The 27,503-nt window shown below is 39.1% G+C and overlaps 1 protein-coding gene across 5 annotated transcripts in view; it reads right to left on the reverse strand.

The window, feature by feature from the left end:
* DISP1 (dispatched RND transporter family member 1) overlaps positions 1-27,503 on the reverse strand; it is an 85,775-nt gene that overhangs the window by 48,195 nt on the left and 10,077 nt on the right. For 2 of the 5 annotated variants that reach the window (XM_040059429.2, XM_040059430.2), the window contains exons 2-4: positions 14,532-14,692; positions 13,589-13,792; positions 8,554-8,711 (exon numbers count right to left, since the gene is read on the reverse strand). The exons of 1 other annotated variant lie outside the window; for it this stretch is intronic. The gene's annotated coding sequence lies outside the window, so the exon portion shown is untranslated. The remainder of the gene's footprint in view (positions 1-8,553; positions 8,712-13,588; positions 13,793-14,531; positions 14,693-27,503) is intronic. 2 more of the 5 variants (XM_040059431.2, XM_040059432.1) reach the window with 2 other exon arrangements.

A 27,503-nucleotide genomic window follows, 5' to 3' on the forward strand; every position in this document is an offset into this window, starting at 1 on the left:
TATGACACATCCATGTTTTTCCCCATAGTGAACAAAAAGAAGTATCACATGGATCTGGTCAAGGTACTCAAAGGCACACAGAGTTACTGCCAGGCATTAGAAGAGACTGTAATACCAGCCAGTGTTCCTTCCACCTTTCCAGCACAGCTGAGTGTGAGCTGCCAGGCAGGACCAACACATTGTGCACGGTGAGTGACCCTGAGCTCCTTGGTTACTGGCACATTATAAACCAGGGGTGAGAGCAAACCCGCTCACACATATCAAGGAGAAGGGGGCTGGGAAGAAGGGAGAGAAAGGAACCTGGAATGCTTGGCCCAGGGTCAGAGGACAAAGAATTTCAGAGCTAGGCGGCACTTTTAACAGGGAAGTGCCTATCACGCAAACATGTGCTCATCGCGCTCACCCACACACTTCCTCTTCAGAGATTAGTTTTAATCCCAGTAAATTTTCTAAATTTAACTCCCCACATACTTGCACAAGCTTGTTTGCTGGCATAAGGTTGGTGGCTATAGCAGGCAAGGATAACCAGATGGGGGAGATGCATTTCTTTCAGTGGCACCGATAATTTAGGTTCGCTTAGGAGAACATGTGCATATAATGTGTATATTAGAGTACAAACTGGAAAAGCAATAGGCACTACAGGACTAAAGAGAAACTTTTAAAAAATGCTTAAGAAAAAGCATGCAGTACACAGAATTTAACTAAAAGGCAGAAATGCAAATCACAGAGATTAAGTATGATGCACAATCTCTGCCTCTGACTTTTCTGTACAAAAAGTTATTGCTGAACTAGTTTTGAATTCTCACAAAATAACAAAACAGAAACAAAGGGCTGTCCTCGAAACACAAACTGAAATTCCAGTTCCCTACGTACAAGACTTTCTTTCATTAGGACAAGATGGAAAACAAGTCAGTGATTAGCATTCTAATTCAATACTAAAACATAGTGGGGTACAATTGGTAAAGGCACTGATGGGCATTTTTCCAGGTTCCTTGTTGAATGACTGCACTTTTTCTTTCAGAAAAAAACCAAGTCAACAGTTGAACAACATCATTATCTGCTATGACTTTCCTCACAAGTGCTGCATTACTGAGCTCCCTGCATGGCTACTGTAAACACTGAGCAGGAGCATCAATGCTCTTCAGATTATCAGTCAGAGCATGACTGAGAGCGGTCAGGCTTCTTGTGCACAGAACACATCCCAAAGACTCCACAGCCATCAGGAGCTAGTCTCCAGGCAAACATGTGAGTGACACCAGATAGTGCTGTATTCCATTAAAATGGCAGTGGTGAAACCTTCGGAGGGAGGTAATTCAAGGAAAACTCTGCCGTGCCGTTACTGAATTCTACACAGAACTTCACAAAGGCCTCATGATTACAAAAATAAAACAGGTTCTGTTAATTTTCCTATGCTCACTCCACCTTGTATTTAAAGGTGGAAAGAAATATTTCCCTCAGGGAAGGGGGGGCCCAGTTCATAATTTCTGGATTAAACCCATTACTATTAGCTGCAGAACGAAATCATTAGTGACAGGTTCACTGAATTACCTCTTTACAGAGGTCACTGGAGCTTCCTAGAAACCTAAAACTGCCACTGTAAATTTAGCTAATAACAACTGAGTTTTTGAAACCAAGTTAGAGGTAAACATAGTAAAGTACCTGCTTTAATACCCTAATCTAGTCATGCACTGTAGTACAATACATTTTCGTTTCTTCACTTTGAAGTTATAAACTGAGAAATACAAGAGTTTTGGCATGCACCACTATTACATCAACATTTTATATCCACAGATGTGGATGTAGAATTTCTATTGATTTTAAATATGCTCATTTCTCTTTGAACTGTAACGCAAATCAAGAATAATTTTTCTGGCAAGTACACAAACCATAGCTCGATTAGCACATTTAAAATAAGATTATACAGAGGCTTAAAATAGGATTAAACAAAAGCTTTCACCACGTAAAATTCTGTTATGAAATGAATCAATTTTGCGATATCAATAATCCAAAAAAAAAAAAAAGAAACCACATGTACAAAAACCTTACTTTCATTCTATGTTTATTACTGACATTTTGAAATTTTGCTCAATTACTGATGAAGCACCTTAGACAGAAACTGTTCAATCCACCACTTCATAGGTTACACTTAGTTCTGTTTAATCTTCCAAGACAGTTCATAAACTCTGTGCACTGTTTCATGTAAAGTACATACATAGTCCTCAAAGTCCAGCCTGTGTTTCCCCCTTCCAAGGAAGTGACCTCACCAGCAGATTATGAAGTTCTGTTTCTCTTACTGGCGCTCTCTGTCGCTCTGGTCCTGTAAATTTTGCATTCCTAGGAGTACAAAGGATGCCCTTCATCCCCATCCAGTAAACAGCTGAGTAGTTAAGAGTCCACTACTCGGTGAGAAACCTCAGCTTGAAATCCTTCAAGCTGGATTTCAGCATTAAATCCAAGTCTTCCCTTTCCCAGGGTTATCACACAGCTGCCCAGCAATTCTATCCCAGATCTGCAGGGCGTGTGGGGCTGCTGCAGTGGCTCTGGGACACTGGGGCGCTGCCAGGAGCAGCACTGGGCACAGCTCTGCTCCCCAACACATCAGTCTGTGTGGCTGCTGGGACCTCAGAGGGTCAAGGATGTCACACTTGCTTACACCAAGCTCTCCACTCCTCCCACGAGCAATGAGAGCCTCCATCCCTGCTGTCCCTTCCCAACTCCTGATCTACTTTGTCAGGGGTTACTGGAAGAACTCCCAGAAGTAATGCCATTCCATCCTAGACAAACCCATTTCGAAATGCCTATTTTTACACAGTGAAAAAATAAACACCTTGAATTCTGCTGGTTCATAAAGAATTGACAGGTAAAACGGGGCTATAACTGAATTACTGGGGAAGAAATGGAACACCCCATGAAATGGTCATGGTAAATCTCACACCAAATGAGGGTCACCTGTCACAACTGAGCCCTGTTCATCAGTATTTAACAGGAACCTAACAGAGTTCTCAGAGTCTCAGAAGCCTTAAATAGATTTAAAACATGCTCTGTTATGGTTTATTTTACCAGTGGAACACTATTGTGCAAAGATCATAGAATCCCACTGACCCTGGTCATGAGTTCCACAGAACTATTACCAAAATTCTACAGATGCCAGAGACCTTGAATCTGAAGCAGACTGATACTAATTTGCAATTAAGAGACTAACCTACCATAGAGTGCAGGTTTCTTGGTCTAAATTCAGTTTACTAATAAATTCAGTTCCCTTTGTAATTCCTTTTTTCTGCTTACCATTGTATTTGGGTTAAGAACTAATATATCTCATACAACAACTAGACATGCCCATAACAGATAATGATGCAGAAGGCTGGAAAAAGAGCTGGATTAATCAACTTTAAAATTGAATATCACCTTTTGCACAGGACACATCTGATTCTGAACAAGGAAGGCAAACATGCTCTGTGCTAGTCTCTGTATCTTTGTGGTAGAGAGTAAGACCCTATTATTTTACTTCCTCTTGGCACTGGTTGCCTAAAATGAAAAAATGACCACACTCTCCAGTGTCCAGGTTGGGCAAATGACATCACTGAAATAAGAATTTCTTTGAATTGTTCCAATTCAGAATTTGCAGAGGACTCTCGGTAAGAATAAGCCAAGAAAGGACAGGCGGTTAAATACTGAAGTGTTTCTCATCCTGCTGAAGAAACGTAGAGGTAGCAAATATTAATTTAAGTAGGTAACCAAAATGCTGAGAAATTTGCAAGGAAACTGAGGCATTGAAGTCTTGGAGTGGTCTAAACTATCTCCAAATATTATTTCATGTTGTATTTCAGAAGTCTAGCTCCTCTTGCAGAGCAACTTCTGTTAGCCTTCAGATATTAGGTGATCTAAAATTCAACAAACTGTCCTGGGCTGTGCTGAATTATCTGCCATCTGGAAACAGTAAAAATCAAAATTATAGGAAGGGACATGAAAAAAATACTATTAAAACTCAACGGTGATGGTAAAGCTTGACAAATTTCCAACAGATCTAACTGGAAACCTGTCTTTTCTGAAGACCCATACAACTTGAAGCAAGCTGAGTGAGAGCTAAGAGCCCTCAGGCATAAGATAAGGTTACCCAAGCAGAGCCTCCTACCTATGGAGATTAAACTCTATGTCCTACAATGAAATGTAGCTTTTTTTTTTTTTTTTTTGCTTTAGCTTCTAAATTGGATAAAAAATATAAATCCAATTTCAAAACACTGAAGTTCTTTCCAAACGTACGGTTCTCTTTATCCAGCCAACTCCATACACATTTCAGTCTCTTTCTGAAAAACATAGCACTGCTCAAAATTAAGTTAAAGGATTATCTGGAATTGCCTTGCATAAACACAAGCCAAGTATCAGCTTAAGTTACTATAATGGTCTTTATATAGGCTCGTAAGTCACACAGCAAATTCTGGCAGAAAAAGACTTCAGTCTTTGGACACGTTTAGGTATTTGAACACGGTGCCAAAAATCTCCAAAAGATAAGTGAAGCACACCAGGAAAACTGGTTTTAATATCCGAAGAGTTACTCAAGCTCAATTGAATTTATCAAGATAAAGAATACATTTTTCTTGCTATGCAGAGAACAGATGAATCTTTCTGCTCAATATTGAACAGCTGTTGAAAACAACAGATGCTGAAAACTCTCTAAGATTCTACAAAAAATCGTTCATGGAGCAAATTACTTTGCAACCTAAACACCAGAGATCCTATAATGAAATCAATTTCTATGCCATGGTCTTAATTTCAGTTTACTTCATATATTCATTTAACCTACAGCTCCTGAGCTTTATATTCAAGAAGTTCTCATACCAGAAGTTGTCATCCATAAAGAGACTTGTTCCCTTAACAGTGCTAGTATTTGCTCAGTGAAATATAAGCTCCTGCAGCCTGTCAGAAAGGAACTGAACAACAACACACTCTGGTCTGACAAAAAAAAAAAAGTAAAAATGCCTGAACAAGAACAAAAAGGACACATTTTCAAAACTGGGTGTTTTATTCTACACAGAACATTTCCTGCTGATTCCATACTCCAAAGCTGAAAATTGTAACGTTTCACCAGTTTACCAAAACGCTTATATTTTTTGCACCCAAGGTTTAAACCAAATGTGTCTCAGCACTGAATCCCAAACTTTAATTTCCTTCTACTTCGGCTTTTGTTATGCCAGCACTTCTAAATATTTACCCTTCCCAGATTCCTAAAATGGAAGAAGCCTGGGCTCTTTTGTAGTGCAGATGATTTGCACAGATCCCAAGCAGTGGAGAAATTCTCACGCTTTCATAGGAGGGAACTGGATTTAGGAGACACTTTGCTCCTGACAGGGTAAAGTAATCTTTAATAAATTTAAATTGAAGGGTATTTCTAACACAGAGGGATTATGTATATCTTCCCTACGTACAATGATAAACATTAAAGGCATTAGGAAACATTCCTAAAGAAAACTGCAGATATACATTTTTCATAAAGCGTAGATGTGATTAAACAGAATCTAAAGCTGGAAATGTTTAGCACTAAGCTACTGAAAAATCACTTTTCTGTATATGTCACTTCAATTTATCTTTTGAAAAATTAAACTGTCATTATAGATAAGGATTCAGTAAAAGCTTAATCAAAAATGTGAAAGCAATACTAACAAAATGCAAGCATAAACAACATGAAAAAGGAAACTGTATTTTTATGCCTACTGAATCTTTTGGAGTCTCCGTAGGAGAAACTTTGGTATCAAAGAGGGAAGTCAGCTTGGTCTTTGCTGGCATCACACATTCAGCAAAGTGACAGATAAGAGAAATAATTTATATACTGTTTATTTATTAAATCAACCCCGTAGTCTAAAATGTCACGCTACAGTAAATCTAAAGGAGAAATAAACATATAAGACACTATGGAGTCATCTGAGAAAAAAGCAGTTTTCCTATACTGAGTTATATCTTCCTACTTAACAGAAATCTGTTAAGGATAGACAGAAGACTATTAAACTTGCTAAAGCTATTGATTGTGTCATTTGAGCTGGAGCTGTGAACAAAAGTATCAATATATTATAGTATTCTTTAATTTGAAGTTGTCAAATCATGCACTCTAACTAAAGAAAATCCTTCCCGAAAATCTTTGTGAGCACTGAGCCTCTTTTGTTATCAAAGTAAACATTTCTTTGTGTGTCTATTCCATCTGATAAAGTTGGATTTTGCCCCCTTACAGATGCTGAAAACTTGGGGGATAAGAATCTAAATGGGATCATCGTTCCCATATATTACAGAATTCCTTAAGAATCCATACAAGTGCATGGTAATCGACAGAGGAATATAAAGAAACTTAAAAATAAAGTGTTTTTGCACAGTGGGGAGTTAGAGTTTCTCAGTAATGAACTCAGAACACATGGGAAAATCAAAAAGAAGGGAACAAAACAGAGTCTGTCCCAATCTGCTTTTCAGTCTAAGGCAGCAAAATAATCAAGCCATCATTTTTTTAAAAAACAGGATAAAAATACTTCAAAGGAATGGCTGTTAGTGCCAAACCCATTTCACACAGTTCCACTGGTCTATCAAAAACAATCTCTCCTTATACTCCTGGTACTGCACCAATTCTCCTCACTTTACACGGACCTTTGCTTCTTTCTCATCTTCTGCTTCTGTTTTTATCTCCACTTGTCCTGAATTTTCCTAATTACAAAGCCTTCTAAATCAGAGGAATCAGAAACCTTGATGAATAATTCCTAGAAGCCTCTGTCCTGCAGGCAATCTCCTTGTGTAGAATACCTGTCTGCATAAACACCACTTATCATTGCAAGTTTAGATGTGCAGGACAGTTTGAACACATATCTAAGGAGCTGCTGTGGGCACACAGGTTCCACAGACCCCATCAACCAGTTTCACCTTTTAATCATTGCGGTGACCTGCACTGCACTTGCGCCTCACACAACATTCAAGTGCCAGTCATCATAATGCTCATTCATGAGGAGTTCCTTGAGTTCTCCAATTTAGGGTAAGATTATTTCCAAGCTATTTAACCCCTAAGGGAAAGAGTAGGAAAACAAAATCCAAAGTTTTGTTCATGAGACTAGGGAGAAACTGTAATATTCAAAGTCTTCATTAAAATGACACGTTTTTACAGACTGACTTCAAGAAACTACTTTAGAAAACCCCTTCTAGATGGTTCTAACTTACCAGTTAAGTTACAATACAGTTACATTTCACCAGTTTCAGATCAAGCCAGGCTTACTTTAAATTCTCAAAAGACCGCTGAACAAGCAAGAACTGCTTATCACAGAAGCTCCTACCTTTAGAAAATACTGAAAACCACTGGCAGAACTTTAAACCCTTAAAACAGAACTTCAGAGAATAACTGTGGGTATTGACAAATTGTTGGCACTTATTTTTCTTAACCTCTTTTTTTTAATAGGTATGTAGTTGCCTTAAAAGTCATTAGAAAAAAACAAAAACAATTGGTTACCTCTCCCATTAAAAACTCAGCTGAACAGGGTTTGATGCATCAACTAGTACAGCGGCTGGCTTCAAACCCAGTAATTATGAGGAAATTTTAAGAAGCTGAAAAAAAGCTAAACTTTTCATCGTCTCCCAACTGCAGTAACCAAAGGTGGAACACTACCAAGGATTGGACCAAACTTTTTAACTCTTTATTCTGCCTTTCCCATCTATCTGACTTTAAAGGTATGCTTTCCCCAAATCTGAATTAAAAGCAGAGGTAAGACAGCTAGCTGAACTGGAAACTGTAATAGCATCAAAGTTACATAGTTAAGCAGCAAATAAATGCCTTGCTAACACTGACCAGCAAGGTAAGAGTCCTATTTTCAGCTGGAAAACCAGCTTTAAGGAGCAGTCAAGGTGAATTTGCATAGTAAAGAACAGTCTTAAAATGGGACACATTTAGAGAGAGTTAACAGTTCTGTATATATAATAAATAATATCCAGGCAACAGATACAATCCCATCCAAACAGTGTCTGCTGTTCTCAGGAATCTTGCCCTCTCCAAAGCAGAATGCATGATGTCAACTCTGGGGAGCAAAGGCAAAAGCAACAGAAGAAAAGGCACCTGGAAAGAAGTAGCCCAGTTTTAGGTGGGATGAAAACACTCTGAAAGCTGCTGTATAAGGAGAAAAGCAATTTGAAATAGCTCTTTGTGTTACTCTTCAATAGAAGATTTGTGTTACTCTTCAATAGAAGATTTTAATAAAAATGAAAAATAAGGGACTCTGAAAAAAAATACAACCTCGAGCTACATAAAAAAAGAGAACATGTTCACAATAAGAGATGCAAATACTTATTGCCCTTTATATGCCATCAGACCATGTTAGACTTCCAATGCAGACCATGACATTCTATGTCCATATGTCCTATAATCTAAATTTCCATTGATGCTTCTCACTAAAAGCAAGAAAGATTTCACTTTTTAGTTCTGGGATAGTTATCTTGAACACAAGTGAGCTGACAACTGTAACAGCACCTTCCCAACACAGCAGAATTAAAGTAATGAATTTCCTAGAGCCTGCACAAAGCAACCCCATCCCTCCTTACCAAGGCACAAGTGTGACTCTTGAGAAGCAGCTGACTTGCGAAGTCTTTGCTGGAAACCAGGTTCATGTGTTACATTTGATGTACTTCAGGGCAAGCGAAAAACTTCATTAGAGCATTCCACACAGGTTTCCAGGAACAGCAGCACACTGAATTAGGGGCTAAAGGAAGAGGAGTTGTCAGTTTTAAGTGCACCAGAAAGAAAAACAGGAACACACTTCCTGGGGCTTTTTAAATTACACTTCAAGAGCTATTGTTACTAATAACTGCTCTGAGCTGTAAAAACTGCAACCTTGGAGGGCAAAAGTCAAAGAAACCCTACTGGTTTTCCCCGGATTACTCACAGAATTAATAAGATCATTTGGAAGGCAGCCTTTAGGTTATCAGAAATCTCCCATCACATGCCCACAGCAAACTTTTCCAGCATTTCTGCTTACAACTCTTTAATGAACTGCAGCACTGAAGCAGAAATCCTCTTGCCTGCTAGCAGGTCGTGCTGGAATGCAATTTGGCTACTTGCGCGTTTTGTGTTTCCAAGAGCAAAGTTACCAAAAGAAAAAAAACACACAAAAAAACCAACCAAACAAAAAAACCAGATTAGTCTTTAGCAGTTTTCCACTACATGGTTCTGAAATAGCTTTTTAACGTGTATTTACCACTGAAAAAATACACGTCAAAACTTATGTAGGAATATTATTACTGACAACATAAGCAAATTCTCTTAATTTTTCAGTACATAATCAAAGAGAACATTGTCTCGAAGTGCTATAGAAAGTGCTCCTTCTTCAAATATTCTTTAAAGCAATAGCACTGGAACAGACTGCTGAGGGAGGTTGTGGGGTCTCCCTCTCTGGAGACATTCAAGCCCCACCTGGACACGTTCCTGTGGCAACTGCTCCAGGTGACTCTGCCTTGGCAGGGAGTTGGACTGGCGGTCTCCAGAGATCCCTCCCAACCCTAATGATTCTGCGATTCTGTAATAGGTCTCAGGCAGGTAGAAACAATCTGAACAATGAGAGTTTGTAGCTGAATTGAGCTGTTTTGACACACAGAAAAACCTAAATGCTGTTTTGACACACAGAAAAACCTAAATATCAATGGAGCTGAAGGTGGATATGACTCAAACAGATTCTTGTCAAGGAAGGAATTGCAGGATTTTAGCTACAGGCATGTCTTCACTACACCATGCTTAGGTACTTCTAGGATTTCAGCCCAAGCCACTACTTGTGCACAAGTACCTCACATTCCAAGCACCTGGTTCAATGAAGTTCCCCACAAAACAGACACCAAAGCAGGTACCAAAAGTACAGCTTGCCAGCCAGAAGCTCAGACATTCACTGTGAATTTGTGATGGGAGGTCAGCAGGGGAACAACCCAAACTGGCGTGGCCACTACAGGACAGCTTTAAGGTATGGCCACAAGAATAAGTAGAAACAGGCAGAGCTCAGATAAAAATGACAATACTCATGGCAAAGCAGGATTTCAACTTGTCCTTAATGTGATAGGCCTGGCATTGCTGGAAGTGTGCATCTGGAAGTGTTACACATCTGAAAATCCTTTATTTTGGCCTTTTGGACAAACTTTCTGAGAAGAAAATGAAAGGCCTTGAAGAGAGTGAATCCATCTAGGAGCCAGAGTAACATTAGAGAAGAGCTGAGACTCAATGCATGTCATCATCAGGTTGGAACCCAAGGGAATAATAAAACCCCCAAAACTTACTTCCTTCCTTCAAGTCAAAAAAGAGGCCAAAATCCCCAAAGCAGCCTGTCACAGGCAAGAGGCTGAGTTAACTTTATCAATTTGAGAGAAACCAGTATTTGTGGAAGGATTTGGCTGGTTCAATCAGTTCACTCGCTGGAGACTTAAGATAATCAGGCCTTGACTGTCACAGCTTAAAACAATGATTTGCAGTATTTGACTTCCCCTCCTACATCCCAGGCAATCCAAAATGGGTTCCAAGAAGGCAGAAAAATTAAAGGTCTTTAGCCAGTCACATCTGTTTTACTTGAAAAGTTATAAGCAGCATAAATTCAACACATCACGAGGCAGAGGGAGCACAGACATCCATCCAAATACATTCCTCTTAGTTTCCAGAACAGAAAGTCAAATCAGAATGTGGAGTGAGGTTGTGTGTCTCAATTGCTGTACATGGAAGTTCACTGTCCTGAAAAGGGTTAACAGGGAGAACTTATTGACCACTCGAACACGCAAACCTTTGCAAGGTTTTTCTGCACATTGGAAACAACCCTAATGCGCACAGATATTTTAAGTAATAAATCCTATTGCATGACATGCAGTTTTAAGAGAACCCATGAGACTGCTGTTATCTGCTCTCTGGGCACTGCTGATTCACTGTTTGCAACCACATGCTGCAAAGGTTTCTGTCACATGCAACATTCTGCATCCGAGTTGTGCATCTTGTTTGTGTTGGCAGGAACTTTGCCCACTCTTGACAAAAGCAGCTTAACCATGAGGCTTAGAAATTCCTTGGCCAGGGCAGATTCTCCCTTCTCTTCATAGAACTCATGTCAGGGAGCAGGGAAGGAAGAGAAGACAGGAGAAACAAACCTATTAATAAACTCTCAGATCAGAGTGGGCCCATAAAATTTTGATAAACCAAGTTACCAATTATCTATACATTTTACTCAAAAAAAGATGGAACAAAGGGTATCTCTTGCTTTCCCTGTACTGCTACACCACAGGCTTGGAGAGCTGCACGTCCTGCCTTGGACTCACTGATTTCCATCCAATCCCAACAGCAGCTCTTGGCCCCACTCTTTTTTTTGTAACTTGTTCTCTCCATCAGCAGTGGCATGAACCAAATTTTCCTTTTGAAAAGGTGGGTTAACAGCAGCTTGCCTGTCTTGGGCCTTCAGCTACCTTCAACTCAGGCAACTGCTCAGTACAAATATTCTTCTATCTGGATGATGCTTTGTAAGTTCAAGCAGCACAGTGTCAGCTGGAACACCCAACAGATGGGACAGATGTGCACTGGTTGGTGACATCCATGGCAGCAGGGATGCAGCAGACAAGTTAATGGTTGTAAGTCATAGAGGTTATGGAAGAAAACCACTGTCTCAGAGAAGTCAAAGATAAGATGTGAGGATAGTTTCCACTATCTAAAAATAAGTCACAGCTATTTCCTCATCTGTCATTCTTGAAAAAAGAGAGAAAGTTTTACACTATGAAAAGCAGGTGTCTGTCTTGGAACTACTGGTAGCCACAGACATCCATTAACTTTCTGGCACTTTCTTTGGTAGATTGTTTTGAGCCAACCAAGTTTTGCCAATAGGCAAAGTTTCATCCTGCCATTACACAGGGAGTCTACTGTGACTACTAGTACAATGACTACTAGCCCAACATCTGTACAACTCCCTAAAATTTGCCCTGCAAACCCCTGTCAAAAAGGTTAACAATTACTTTTTTCCCCCTTTTGCACTGCTTCACCAGTAACCCCCTCTTTTGGTTTGTCTGGTGCAATTAAAATCTAATTTCTGCATTTTCTGGATGATGACATCTTGTTGGAATTGTGTTATCTCGGGACTTTTAGACCAAGATGCAATTTTTACACAACAAGATTATTAGGAATTATCATCACAATCTCATTCTCTCCACAAAGTAACTGGTATGGATTTATTATTTCATCTATGGTATCTTTAAGCAAAAACTTTCAAGTCTGAAACAACGCAGTAAAAGCAAACATCTACACTCCATATTTAAGTTTAGACATTACTAACACAACAATTATCAACAAGTGTCTATTTAAATATTTATAAAGCTATTAAAAACAAAGAAAATTTTAAATACCTTAACCTGAAAATATGGATTGAGAAATCACAAGGATACCAAAACACTAAATATATGCATGTGAATTGGTTCAGAAAATAACTATAAAGCTTAGATACCAGGAGCAGGAGAGGAAGATCTCTAGCATGCTAGTTGATACTCAGCTGCAGGCAGCATCCATTAAAAAAAAAAAAGTTATCAGACAACGTTTTGACTGCTCATGCAAATTGAACAAACGACTTGATTTCAGAATTGAGAGTAAAAAGCTTTACTCAGTGGAAACCTCAGGAGCGATGGGAAGAGAGCAGACCTGCCTGCAAAAATGACCTGATATTATTTCAGCATCCGTCAGAGATTATCACTGGGGCAGAAGACTCCCAAGGATGTTCCAGCCAAGGCCTCTATGATGCAGTTTGTGCTGGGTGTGGAAAGCCACATGAATTAGCTGTCCAAGGAAACATAATTCCTTGGCTGAAGCATCTCGCTGATCTTGCCTGCGACATGAATATAAAGTACCTTGCTCAAAACCCAAAATGTAATCCAATCTGTGTAATTGTAACAATCAAAAGGTAAATATTGGTGTGCAACTGATGGCAGATTTTTAATACTCTTAATACCTGGTAAACATCAGGAATATGATCTCATGTTTATATATTCTTTATTTGAGATGGAAAATAAACTGGTACAAAGTATTTGTGCTCATTTAGGAAAATCACATCTCTGCAAAGGAGAGAAAGATCAGAACAAAGTCTCTCATTATCAGAATACCATGCCACTTCACATTTTCTATGAAGTTCTTCTAAGAAATCAAACTTTTCTTAGAGTGAAAAAGCAGTTGCACCTGGATTGAAAATAAACAGTCTGAACCAATCAGCCTCACGAGGGAATTTCAGTGTAAATTTTTAAGCGGAGCTCTACTTGGAATTTCAACAAGGTAATTAGAGATAGACCACTTCAAAGTGGGACATGTCTATACTGATCACTGAAACACACAGTATTGCAGAAAGGGAGCCAGTACTTCCAACAACATTTGAATAAAACATGGATTTAAAAAAAAATCTGTACTCTACAGGAAACATAAGAGCAGACCAAGAGAATATCTAAGCAGGTCTGCTTTTCATTTTTTTTCAGCTAACATTATTTAGGCCTGTATCAAAAGATTCTTTGGAAGCACCAGAACTTAGCTGTTGGCTTCAAATACCTTAACATAATTAGAGTGCTTTTAAACTTTAGTTATGCTATGCTTCCTCACCCTTCTGTGTGCACTGCAGGGACTGAAGATCCAGTTTGTCTTCTCTCTTGCTGACCTAAGGCAGCATCACACTTTTGCTTGTCCTGCTGGAACTCTCAAGCGTGAAGGTTTCCAAGTCACAACTCCTCTTGACAAAAGCTAAATTGTCAGTGTATTAATTTGTCTGGTGCAGAAGTGGGACTTAGACCATTCTTTCCCCTGTGGCTGCAAGCACAAGTAAAACAAGTGTTTAATCACAGTATTTGAGAAAAGAATTTGCTGCTGGGTTCCAAGTTAGCTGATGTTGCAAAACAATAGCCAACACAAGTAATACAGCAACTATCCACTGTTTCAGCACAAAAAGACTTCTACGTGCTACACAATATCCAGATTTTTTTTAGAAGGAAACGTGAAAAGTCACTTGTCTTTATCCTAAAATAGAATTTCTACTTTTCAGTTTACCAGTTTTGGTCTTTTTTAAAATAACTAAATCTGCACTGCAGATGTATCCCAATGCCCAAACATATATTTGCATCAAAAATATGTTTTGTAGACTGAGGTGCACAGACTGAGTGAACTGAAACTTTGCCTGTGATGACATCACCCAGTTGAAAATAAGAGTCTAGGTATGCTGTCAGAACTGGGAATACAGGCCAAAAGTCCTGGCTCCCTCTCTGGAGACCTTGACAGAAAACAGTATTTCACTTTTAGGGTGGAATACACAAAGAAAAACAATGTACCTGCCTTTTGTAACACAAATTTATTTGGAAAGATGACCAAACAGGTTGTAGCTTCAAGTTACCACTATGAGATTTGGAGTGGCTTTTTTTGGAGCTGTTTGTTTGTTTTAAAAATATAAACATACACACTCTTCCAGTCATATTTTGCTCAATGAGCTTTATAAAAAAATCTGCCATATCCTGCAGCTTTGCAAACTGAGACCATATGTGAGCATTATACGCACCACAATAAAAAGGCAAGCTGCCTGTTCAGCTGAACATCTCTTCCTGCACATGGACACAGATGGAAGCAGCTGTTGCCACGAAATAAGTCACAGAGCTAAAATGCATCTGAGAAACTGCTCCATTCCCCAGGCAGGACCTGCTCCTATGGGCTGCAGCAGAGCTGGATGGGATAAAGAGAAGATGCAAGTCGTGAGGTGGTTTGTCCTTCCCCCCTCATCTCCTGAAATGAGCTCTGCACAGACACTCAGCCAGCTCTGAGAAACGAAAAGACAAATACAAACACCACTTCCTCCTGTAACTGCTAAGCTAAGCAGAAACACAAAGTGCACACTTTTATTTTACAGCACAGCACGAACGAGAATTAGGCTTTTTGTACCAAACCATTAAAACATGCAATCTGCCCACCAGGTTACAGTAGAAGGATGAAAAAGTAGTGTCTGCAACACTGGCATACACTGGAAAAACAAGGAGGTGGAAGGATGAGGTAATAGAAAGAGGAAAAGCAGTTTATCACCCCACTCACTCTCCTCTCAGAGAAGACTCTGAGCACTTGGGAATAGCAGGGGACTATGCTCCTACTCATGACCTTTCTTTGAAAAAGTGCAGTGCAAAGTCTCAAAAAGTAAAAGTCAGGGAGGAGGCAGAAATCTGGCATTCCAGCACTCCCACTCCCAGCCTAAAACTTCAAGGCAGATTGCTATTTCACAGTCTGCTGATTTGCTCTATTTTCTATGAACCAAGAATGCTTCAGAAATTCTAATTTAATCTCTGCTTAATGTCTCACATTAATCACATAAAAGTTTTGCTTCTGGAATCTTCAATGTCATCAGTGGCAGTAGTGGGCCATTGAGAGTGAACCTTCAATAAGAAAAAGAAAACTAAGACTCTCCTTGCTGGAGGAACGTGAGCCATAAGTCTCTTTTCTTGAAGATTTTAGAGACAGGTTAGTTCCATTTGCATGTTTTCAGACACGCCTTTAGGAGGAGAAATCATACGTAGATCAATACAGAAATAACACAGTTCTCTCCAGTATTTATCAGGTTAGGAGAAACCATTAGCAATGGTACTGAAGCTTATGTGTTTATGGATTAGAAAAGACATTCCTGCTTTCTGCAGCTCACGAAATCACTTCTCTCAGAAAGCAGCTGTAATCACACACTGCAATCTATACAACTGTAGGTATTTACATTTCTGTGATTGAAATATAGGAATGACTGTGCTCAATCAATTCACAAAATAAAAACTTTTTAAGCCTCAAAACAAACAAAATATCTGATTCTTCAGATAAGCATATGATTACCACAAAATGGTCAACTCTATAGGGAATGCTCTCCCTAAGAGCTATTTAAGCTGTAAGTTCATAACTATGATTTGAATTTTTATTTTTTTTAACACTGAATAATGTTTCACTTTCAGAGTCTGACATTTTTAAGGTAGGTTTCAGACATGGCAGAGGCCCTATCTCTGCATCATCAATTCTGCACCATGTAGCCAAATTCTCTGTTCTTCAAACAATGCCTCTTATAAACAAAGAACTGCAATTTTTGCATTTCTACAAAGCAAATTGATTTGTGGAAGAGGTTAATGCCGGATGCCGCTTTCCCTGTCATAGAACTACTTTGCAATCGAATGACTAAAACTGTCAAGGCCTTCAAGAACACACAGTATCTCTCTAATCTTTAGGTATTATTATATAGGTGCAGCTCTGCTTAGACATGTAGAAGGTAAATATTTCCAGCCACTGGCCCTTTAGAGATGTTGAGTGGGTAATGCGAACATGAGAACAGGAAAGCACACACACACACAAGTTCTATTTGCAAGTTTCACTCCCAATCCTGTCACCTAAAAGCTTTATAAATTTTCCATTTCTATAGAGAAATTATGCCAGTATCTTCACCCAGACAAGGTACTTCTTTCATCAAATGAAAAGGGTTAATTCCAAACTTCAAGTGAGTATTCCTATAGCCACCTTCATTACTAAGCTAAGCAATGAGGCAAACCAAAGGTAAAAAACTCAACAAGTCAACAGTCCCATGAATCACACAGAAATTGCTTTGCTTCCACTGACAGGATGAATGTTTAAGTGAAGCACTGATGTCATTTTAGTAGCACACCCTCCCCTGCTGCAGGACCTCACCCTCCACAGCCTGTGCCCAGCTTCCATCCCACCCAAGATCATCCACTAGGTCTGGACATCTGCAGCGGGCTGCACTTCTGTTTGCACTATATTTTAAATCATTTAATTGTTCTACCTGCTTTTTAACAGAGTCAAATCAGATATACCAGTAATTACAAGGAGAAAAATAAAATTAACAAAAAGATTCAGTAAAAAGAATCCCCAGTTACTTAACTACCTTTTAAATCCCATACATTCAACTTCGCTGTTTCCAGCTCTTTAGAGATAATAATGGCTCATTTGACCAGTTCTTATTTAAAAGCCAATTACTGTACTTGTAAAATTTACCTTTAATGCAACTGCCACCCAAGATCTTTTCATGATTTTTCTTGATTGATTCCTCAGGTCCTTCTCTCAAAGTAAAGTTCATGTCAGCACTGCAGCATCTTTCCCCAAGTCCCTGCTTTTCCTCTTCTCCATCAGCACCAAGAAACCAATTCCCAATCACAGAATTTCCATCCTAATTCTCCCTAGTAAAACAACTCTCTTGCCATTCTGACTTTCTCAGGCATGGAGGGGAATAAAAGCCCATCCATACCAAAAGACACTGAATTTACAAAAGTTATTTTCCTTGCAAAGGAGTGTGCTGTACTTACGAAAAGTTATATGGAGAATAACCACACAGAGAAGTTCATCAGAACTGGGAAACTGTCCTCATAGTCTCAAAGACTCTCAAAGAGCCTCACACAATCCTGAGCTTGCACTTTATATTCCCACCTCACACTGCTTCCCCCTCAGCTGCCTGCATCTCCTGGGTTTGCATACAGCACCTTCATTTTCTTCCCCACACCTCACATGCTTTGAGCAAGATTCAGCTGCATGAAGCCACCAGGCATTTGGCATATGGAAATAACCAAGCAGGAGAGAGAGCAAAGCCTTATTACAGACAGATGTTGCTGCTCTTACTGCAGCTCCATGCTCAGGAGTCTCATTAGAAAGAATATTGCTCCCAGTTGCAGCCTAAGAATGGAGAGAAATACAACAGAAGCAAAGCAAGTTGTCTGCTCCTGACAAGGGAACATTCAATAAAAATCTAAATTTGGCACCTTAATGTCTTTGAAATCAATCAGCCTTTAAAATTCCCTGCCACGTGATGCTAACCATGGAATACAGCAAAGTTTAGTGCACTGCAAATTTTTATGGTTGTCAGGAACTTTTAGCTGCTCATACTATTAATGCCAACAGAAGGACTGTTAGAAGAGAGGTAAATATCTGCTGTTTAAGATGTTAAGCTTTTCATGCCTCTGGCTCAAATAACTTCACACTCTGAGATAGTAAGGTCCCACATCCTTCCTCAACTTGCCTTCTCTCCAGCTTAATAATGGGACATTCTCTTCCTGCTTATTCTGCTCCTCCTCACTTGCAAAAAGCATCCTATACATACCCAGCAGTCTGACAGGCCTTGTACAAGGAAGGATTTGGCTTCTTTCTGCCTTCTCACAGCTGTTCAATCCTCTGCCATCTCCATCTCATCACTCCTCAGACTACCAGAGTATTAAAAAAGTAGTGAATAAATGGTACAGCAAAAGGGTACTGAACAGCTCTCCCCTTCCTAATAAGGTTTCTAAAGCCTTAGGCTAGATCAGATGTTTCTCTTCACGTTAGTACTAGCACCAAGTTAGTATTTCCTTTCAGCACCAACCAAGATTATGGTGCTACCAAATAGTAATAAATCTCAACTAAATATTCTCAAGAAATTAAGTTCTAAAATTAGACTTCAAAGTAATATTTTTAAGTACCTCTAATGACTATTAGAACGGGGGAAGATATATAAAAAAGAAAAACTGACTGTAGTGGTTTCAAAGAACAGTGTAATTATAGATGAGCTTCTAGCATTTTATGATCACAAAAAGAAGTTATCTTTCTTAAACTGAATTATGACAAATTGTTCTTTCTCAGGTGTGGAACAACACAAAACTGGTACTACCAAAATCTTCAGCTGACACAGGGTATCTTCAGCAAAAATTTTTATCTCTATTATGATCTTGAGGTCAGATGACTATTACATGGCCTAGCAAAACCAACTTCAATGGGAATATATTTCTAACCTGTAGCTAAAGGAAGCAAAGTAAACATTCAGCTGTATCTGTTCCTTTATTTCCATTTGCAGAACATGGAGGTGTGAGTACACAATGTTCTCCACAAGCTTTAGGAGATGGGACAATTCAGCTAGAACATCTCAATAATGAAACCAGAAAAGAAATATCCTGAAGACAGAATGGGAGAAGAGGAAAGCCAAGCAGCCTTTCAGACCCATCTCAGAAGAGCAGCAAATTTTCATCATTTGGCATTTATAAAAATCTTTAATTCAGGCTTCAAATAAAACCTTCATGGCTTAAAAATCTCTACATAAGAACCCTGTTCCTAAAAGGTGACTATATAAAGTGGAGTATAAACATATCAACTGGAACAGTGGCATGAAACTCTCAGATCACTGCTTCTTGCTTAAAACAGAGGAATTTTTTGTAAGAACACTTGGTTTTAGTCAACTACAGATAAATCACTACGGTTATAACTATGCAAAAGAACCCATCAACGGTCAGACATGTTCAGATGAACTGTTCTGTAATTCCATCTGAGAAGTTCTGGTTTTCCCTAGCTCAAATAGCTACCCATTTCTAATATCCTAAATGAAGTCATTTGGTCTTTTCCTAACTGCCACTTAGACCCAAATGAGCCATGAGGACACGAAAAATAAAACAGAGACACCAAAACCTAAGACTATTCTGGTAAACAGTACTTTTGGTACCCAAGCCAAGCAGCAACCACAAGAATGCAGTCTGGCCACGATGCAGCTCTTGATATCCAGTCCCTGCCTCCCCAGCTGACCCCTGATCACCCAGAACATTTCAACAATTTCTGCAGGTTTGCCTCGAGACATTATTGTGACTACAGTGTGATACAGAATAAGCAGTCTTCGACTTACATCACTTTAACAATCTCCAGCTTCTCCCACAAATGTAAAGCTATAGATTATTTTATTTGTCCAAGACCACATGCTAATTATTATCATATTTCACTGCCATCATCTTTCAAGACCAACTTAAATATTTTCCCCAAAAGTACTTTTAAAATTAGATCTAGTAAGCAACACATTAAGTTCCTTCTCTTCAAAGCAGGATCTTATTTTGTACAAGTTTAAGATACCAAAAGCCTACCTAAAAACACACGCTACTTCTTGGGCAAAGTTAATTCTTTGTTAATGTAAGTATCAAAGCTCAAAATCATGTTTCTTTCCAAATAACTGAAAGATCTCTTTAACAAAGCAGCAAACTGCAGTACAACATGAACATTGTCATTGTCTCCTTTCGGCAGATAATTTCACTTCAGCAGCACAAATTTTATTGTAACTACCTTCCAGTACTTTCTCCTCTCTCAAAGTTTTCCCATTTTGTAACACTCTGGCAACCCAACATCTTGCTTTGAAACCCTGGCTTATTGCCAACTTGCAACTGATACCACAGTTTAAATACCTTCCTAGCAAAGTTGCACAAACTTCAAAACACTCTGGGATCAGTCATTAAAATGTTTTTGTTTCAGTTACAACACTAATGAAAACCAAATGTCTGCATTTATTTTAGCCAGCTTAATGGTCTAGGGACTTTGCTTAAAAGAAAGCTCTGAATCAACCCTCATTTACTTGAGTGAACAGATTAGCAAAACAACATTATACAGAGATACGGATAATATTTTTAAAAGATTTAATAAGAGTCTTTCAGCCACAGATTCGATTAAGGAGGCCAAATTAATCGCCTCAATTTTCTTCTTCTCTGAAGTCTTCAATTACAGCATGCTCAAAAGTATTCACTTTTAGCTGCAACTTTACAAGGCTCAATTTGCAAACGGATTTAAGACCCAAAGCTAACATTGTGCTACAGGATAGGCTATTGCAAATGAAATAAGTACTAAATACCAGATCCTGCCTAAGGTTTGAACCTTCCCAAAGTGCCTGCTTGTGAAAGATATCACTGTGCTATGAAAGTGTATCTCCCAGATACACACACGCCACATTCACTGGACATGGGAATATTTGGGGTGGGAATTGCAGCGTGCAAAATGAAATGCCCCATACAAAGCTGTCTTTCAGCCGAGAGTCATGACATCCTGCTGCTGCTTTAATCCATACATTCTACAATAAAGCCGGCAAAGTCTATGCTGGTTTTGTACAGCCTTAGCAATTCAAAATAAATTGATGTTTCAGAAACATTTTACGCCTAAATTTATTTTTGAACGCTTTGTACGTACTTCTCCACAGCAAAGAATGCAGAAGGTCTGCTGAAGCAAAACCAAGACAAGCTGGCACAAATATCTACATTTCAGTAACAACACTGTTGACCATCATTCGTATCTCAAGATATTTGGAGCATGCACCACCTGTTTCCAACTAGCTCTCACACTGTTCAACTGCACGATTAATGACAGCTGCTAAAACATCTAAAATATCAGGGAAAACAAATAAAAGTTTAACAGCAGCTATGCAGGATTGAGTCTTTTGCTAAATAGGAGTCATTATAACACATACAATACTCCAGTAACGTGTATTTGCACTTCACAGACTCCCCTCACCACCATTATCACTCCAAAGTTAGAGTTTCTGTCTGCAGGAACGCTGACGCCTCTGTATAACTATTGTTTCTAGGCCAGGAAGGTGAATAGGCTGCCTCTACACTTCCAGAGTTTTACAGACCTAAGGAATCCCGACCAGAAACTTCCCAGTACACATCCCAAACACGCACATCCATCCTATTTAGCCAGAAACAGAAAAGAGAGAGAAAAGCCTGCTCAAGAAGTGACACCAAGTGCACAAATGCCAACCCAAAAAGAAATTTTAAATGAACAAATCTCAAATCATCAGTTTTTTATTCCCCAAAATGTGCAAAAACTGATATATAGCAAGAAAGTAAAGGTTACAGATAACTGATGAGCCAGTAAATAGATTTTATAATATCCACTTTAAGTGCATTGCCACTATATTTGAAAGCACATTTTACTTATGAACACTGGCATTTCTGCCATGCTTTCAAACGTATGCAGAACTCTCCCTATGTAAAAATCCTTCTTTCTAGCACAGCAAGACATTGAAAAAGTGACTTTTTATATGCTTAATTCAGAGTTTCACAAAAAATCATATGCTTACTGTAATTCACTTGACTTCTCAATTTAGGAGATTTTTTTCCCAGAAATTAGAATACAGAATTCTGGTACTGAGTAGCTGATAATTGCTTTTCTGTTAACCCCAAAAGGAAGAGAAAGGAATAATTCAGGAAAAAATGGATATTTAAAATTAATACATTTATGTTTCACAAAAGAAACCCCTGCAACATAAAGGTCTTCCAAGGTGTTAAGTCTCTGACCTAGTCATGACTTTATAGATGATGGACATCACCACAAGAGCACCAGAAGCAAAGAATCCTTTCTCAAAGTTTTACTAAAAGCAACAAGAAACAAGATCAAATAGTTCAGCTATTTAAATGAGAATGAAAAAATAGCTGAGAATAATTTCCTATTCCTTTATTTTGTAAATCCACATACCTGCTCTTTACCACTTTGAGAAAGAATCGTGGCATACTGTTTATATAGTTATTTCTCTTATGTAGATAAGAAAAGTATGAATTCAACCACACCCTGCAAGAACCTCCAAAAATACCATTTCTCAGTATGAATTTTCTCAGAGCCTGCCAGCCCTACAGAACAGTCACAGCCCTAGCCAGCAACGAGGTCTTCTCATGACGTTTCAAATAGATACAATGCCTTCATTTATTAAACTGACCATACCTGCCTGTCACAATTTCTCTCAGGCATTCAGCACGGAAGATTAATAAAGAGCATGTGGATCAAACAAGCAACACCCCCTGAGATCAAGAATAACAAATTCCTGCAAGAACACAGTTGGAGATAAGTTCCTGCTATCAAGTACTGTTTGCACAAAGCAGCACAGAAGTGCAAATCGTGAACTCTCAGGAGACTCCCATTTCCCATCTGCATACGAAGGGAACTTCCAAGTTTTAAAACCTAACCTATGGTTTGGGACGAACTTCTCAAATATGATTCTTTCAAGCAGTAATACACATTCATTCCTCTCTCAAAGGAAAATAATTACGCCAAAAGCAGATTACAGAGACACAGCAATACTGAAGAATTAAGTCTTGTAAATTCAGAATATTAAGACTGATTTTTTATGGCTCATAGAACTAGCTTCAGTTCTCGCACGCAACAGGGGATCTTTTATGTGAAAACACCTTGAGGAAAAACAGATAAATATTAACTATTTTCCAGCAAAACAGAACTTGTCACTTGTCATATATTGAGCATTATCATCTTAAAGCCTCATCTAATTTAGTTCAAAACACAACCCATATCACACAACCTGTTCCAGAAGTGTAATATGTAAGCAAGGAGAGCTTAAGAACAAGGTGCTACTCAGCTTCCTTCATACTGCAACATTCATAGGAGCAGTCACCCCTTTTGGAATAAGAGAACAAAATTCTGAGTATCTTTTTTTTATCCCAACAATCTCTATCTAGGGCATTTTCTCACTGTGTATTAAGGGCTAACCTGAAAGCATTTAAGAGAGACTACTCTGTGAATATTAGGATCTTGATGGTTAGCAGTGTCAGCTTTGGAAGCTGGCTGTTGGGTCAGGCCAAGAGGATTGATGGAAAATGAGGTAATCGAACAGATGTACACAGCACTTTGGGCTTTCTTCCCTGTCACTAGGGCCAAGTGACCTTGCTTAGATTCCTTACAATCTCCAGGTATGGGAAATCTGCATATGGGATGATTGGAAAAAAACAACAAACCAACACACTAAACAAAAACATGGTGGCTTTTTACCTAGAAAACTATTTGGAAATTAGGCTTGAACTGCCATAAAAGCATTCTAACCCAAGAGCATTTGGTCACTGGTGATTATCAGCAGAAGAGACAGATTGGTATTATTAAGACAACATCTATTAAAATGAAATCAGCATGGACTGCAAAAGGCATTCATCCCCAAAGCACTGTCACATTTTAACATCCTGCTGAGTTTGTTCATTTGTGGGATATGGGCTATATTAGAGCAGCATGTGGAGCCAATATCACATTAGGCCTTACAACCTGAAGCTAGAAATCCACTTCTGGGCAATTCCAACTTCATTTAGTCCTGGACATGTCTTCAGATCCATGTCCACTTTCTTCCCAAAGAAGCTGAACTTGTGTCAAAACTAGACTACAGCTTGTCACACTGCTCTGCAAGGGTTCCCTCCCTGGCACACACTCCTGACTGGATGCTTGGCTACCAATGAAACTGTATCCCTAAAGAGGTGCAGAAAGTACAGACCCCACATTGCTCACTCTGAACGGAAAATGCAGATGTTTCACGGGGGTGGTATTTAGCTTGCATGAACCACTCAAGGTATTTTGCACTACATGTATAAATCAATGGAAGAGCTCTGCTATGAAACACAGTTTCAAACACAGATCTCTCTGTACCTGTCACTTCACAAAGGCACCTCTGGCTACTTCTATGGACACCAAACCCAGAGAACATCCTGTTACCTTCACCTGGAAACTCAGACCTACTGCACTAAAATTAGCACACTGAGGGTATTTCATTTACACTTTTTAAAACACACAAAACACTTCTTTGTAGAGATATTTCAAGGTTTTGAAACACACAAGGTGTAAGGCCACCACACTTTTCTCAAAATACTTTTACTAAACTTTACATGTGAGGTAACTTTAAAAGGTTGACAGTAGAGCTCATACAAAAACTGACTGGCACAGACTGACCATGCCCAGGCTTCTCCCCCACTCAAGAAACCACTTTTGATTACGAAGTGGAAGGGAGCAGGGTCATTGTGGCTGTGGAGTTTCACAATTAAGTTCATCACAGAATGCACACAAGGATCAATTTTACCAAGAAAGCTGCTTCTAATTTTTACTCCATTAAGAGTGGTCATCCATTTTCAGCAGCTGCTTCTTTAACAGGTGTCCCTCTCTTATCTTTCACTTTCCACAACAGGACATTCACCTTTTCACTCTTTTCCAGTATGCTGCCCTTGACTTTTTGCTACTCTTGGCTATTTGACCCAAAACTGAACCGAGTGTCCTGCAGCAGTTGTTTGTCTCATCCTTAAGGACTGCACAGCTCACAGTGAGACACGAGCAGCACTTAGTGACACCTTCACTGTGACAAACACAGGGCTCGTTTTCCTCAGCTTTCAAACGTGCCTGCCCACACCTCTTCCACTGACCTGGGAAAGGAACAAGTTAATGTTTGACTTCTGGTTTAATCACATAGTTTTTTCTAGTGGTTACTTGACAGCAGTCTGGTGCTGTGCAGGTCGTTTGCATGGGCTCCAAAGTCAGCAGTTTGCATTTCTGAATCAAGACTTGAGAGGTTACATAAACACATTTATCTTTGTGGTCTTTATTTTGGAAGGGGAGAAAAGTAAGTGTGCAGCTAGGAAGGAGCACAGCAGATCATTTGGAAGGCAGAGAACAGACCAGAAACATACTTCAAGTGTTGTGTTATGTAATACAAACAACATACAAATGCTCTCTCATGGGCATTTAATCTATGCATGCAGGAGTTTCATGGCTTATTGTCTTGTTATGCCAGTTCTTAGCCAGAAAAAAATTCACCATCCACTTTTCCCCAGTCACAGCAAGTCTAGGACCTCTTTGCTTCATGCAGGTGTGTGAGATGCAGCACATTTTGCATCAGCAGTTCCTTAGCTCTCGGTGTGTGCATTGCCTCCCTGTCTCAATGCTGACTGACAGGGCTCCAACACACAACACAGGGCACACAAAACCAGCAGGGTCATTTTACTGCAGAGGGAATAAAGCAACCTGAACAACTGACAAGCTAATGCAAAGTAAGGATATACAGACGAGCATCTCTGCATTAACTCTTTTCCAAGTTAATCTAATTCTCAAAGCAGACAGTAGAATTTGCATTCACTGGCCAATTAACTCTAGTGAGAACAGTATCACTGGAAAGCAAAACGTGCATTTGAAAACAGCTACCATAAACCTTCTCTACCTCATTCCTCCATAAACAAACACTAAGAACCTGACATATCCATGGCAACTTGTGCTGTGGAAACGAGAATTCAACATAACCTTTGAAAAAATGATGCCAATTGTTTTACAAAGAATTTACTGAAAGAACTATAAACCCTGTAGGGTGACACCATAATAATAAATTTAAATGTCTGTGCAGGCCTAACTTGAAACAAGCACCTGCAGGAAGAAGCCCGCAGGGATTTCAGCCTGATGCTACCAGCCTTGGAAAAGGTGTTTCATTGCCCTAAAGACTCCACATGCCCTCTCACTCTTCAACACTGCTGGCCTCTTGAACCAGAATGACATCATACAACATTGCCCTCAGCCACTAAAGGAACCTAAATTAAAAATTAAATCCTTCACTGTATTGCTGCATCAATGCTCCAAGACAAACCAGCTTATACCAATGCAGCCTCCTTGCTTAGAAAATAACAGGACTGGGATTCTAGTCAAATGTAAATTCTGCAATCATTCTGTATCCTTATAAATCATGAATGAAAGTAAAAAAAACTACACCGTACATCTGAAGTCTTTGAGAAAGGAGGTGATTTCAACAACAGCAGGGAAACAAAAAAAGCAAAGGAAGAAAAAAAGAATTTGCATTTTCCATATGTAAAAACTAAGGAAAATATCATAGGGTTAGATATATTTAACCCATCAGAATTTTAAGTTATTGTTCTTTAACCCGAGGACACTGTAGCAGAAGAATTCAAACACAACTTACGAATTCATGAATGAAAACCTTGGGCTTACATACTAACTTTTAATGTGGAAAGACGAGTCTGAGAGTTTTAATTCTGCAACTACAGACAAAAATTAATCCTTACAGCATTACATTCTGTGTGTGGAAAACAGGGCCAGGAATTAAACGTGCCCTTCAGCAAATCATAATTCAACAACATGTCTAGATTAAGATGCTGACAGTTCTGTCTCCCAGGCCCAAGTTCCTGCTACCAGAGTACACTGCTGCTTATTTATGCATTTTAATTGCCAGGTTTAGAAAGAAAAAGGCAAGATAAAGGCTACTATCTGCTAATGAGGGAATGGTTTCTTTTTAATCTTAATTCTGACTCGGAGGAATGAGCTAAGCAGCCTGAAATCTTAGAATCTGGTATCAAATTTACCATGGGGCTTGAAGAGTCTAATTTCTCCCTCATCCCCAAAGCAATTTTACATATAGCTAGGGAAGAAGGATGATTCTGGAAGTTTGCAGTCATCAGTACACACTTAGTGTATCAACTGGAAGATATTTACAGACATGAAATGGAAGTGAGCCAGAAGATTTATAAAAGTATTTCCCCCCTCCCCCAATGCAATTTTACTTTCTTTGAAGAGCAGGGAGTGGAAATGAGGGAGTACAGATGTGCAATTTTGACAGCAAGACCCATTATCACAAAATGAGAAGGTGATTAACATGGGCCCAATGCTATTAACCACTTTGATATCTTTTTAATTCGAATGTGCCTGCTTTCTAGAAATCCTTCTAGGATTTTCTAATACTCTAATGGTTAGAAAGCAGCTCAATAAATCAGCTAATCCTGCCTCTCAGGACTGAGGGAGAAAAACATGGTCTAGACATAGTTAATCTGTGCCTTATGAGGCACTCTAAAAATGGCAATATCCCAGTCTTCTCAAGCAATCTGTTTCAGGGGGTCACAGCTCTTTTCAAGGGTCCATTTCCACTCTCTGTTGCAGTGTAAGTGTGTTACTAGTGGTTCTGCTGTCAGAGACACTAGACTGAAAA

This window comes from Hirundo rustica, chromosome 3, assembly GCF_015227805.2.
Source record: "Hirundo rustica isolate bHirRus1 chromosome 3, bHirRus1.pri.v3, whole genome shotgun sequence".
In the NCBI taxonomy this organism is placed as follows: Eukaryota; Metazoa; Chordata; class Aves; order Passeriformes; family Hirundinidae; genus Hirundo; species Hirundo rustica.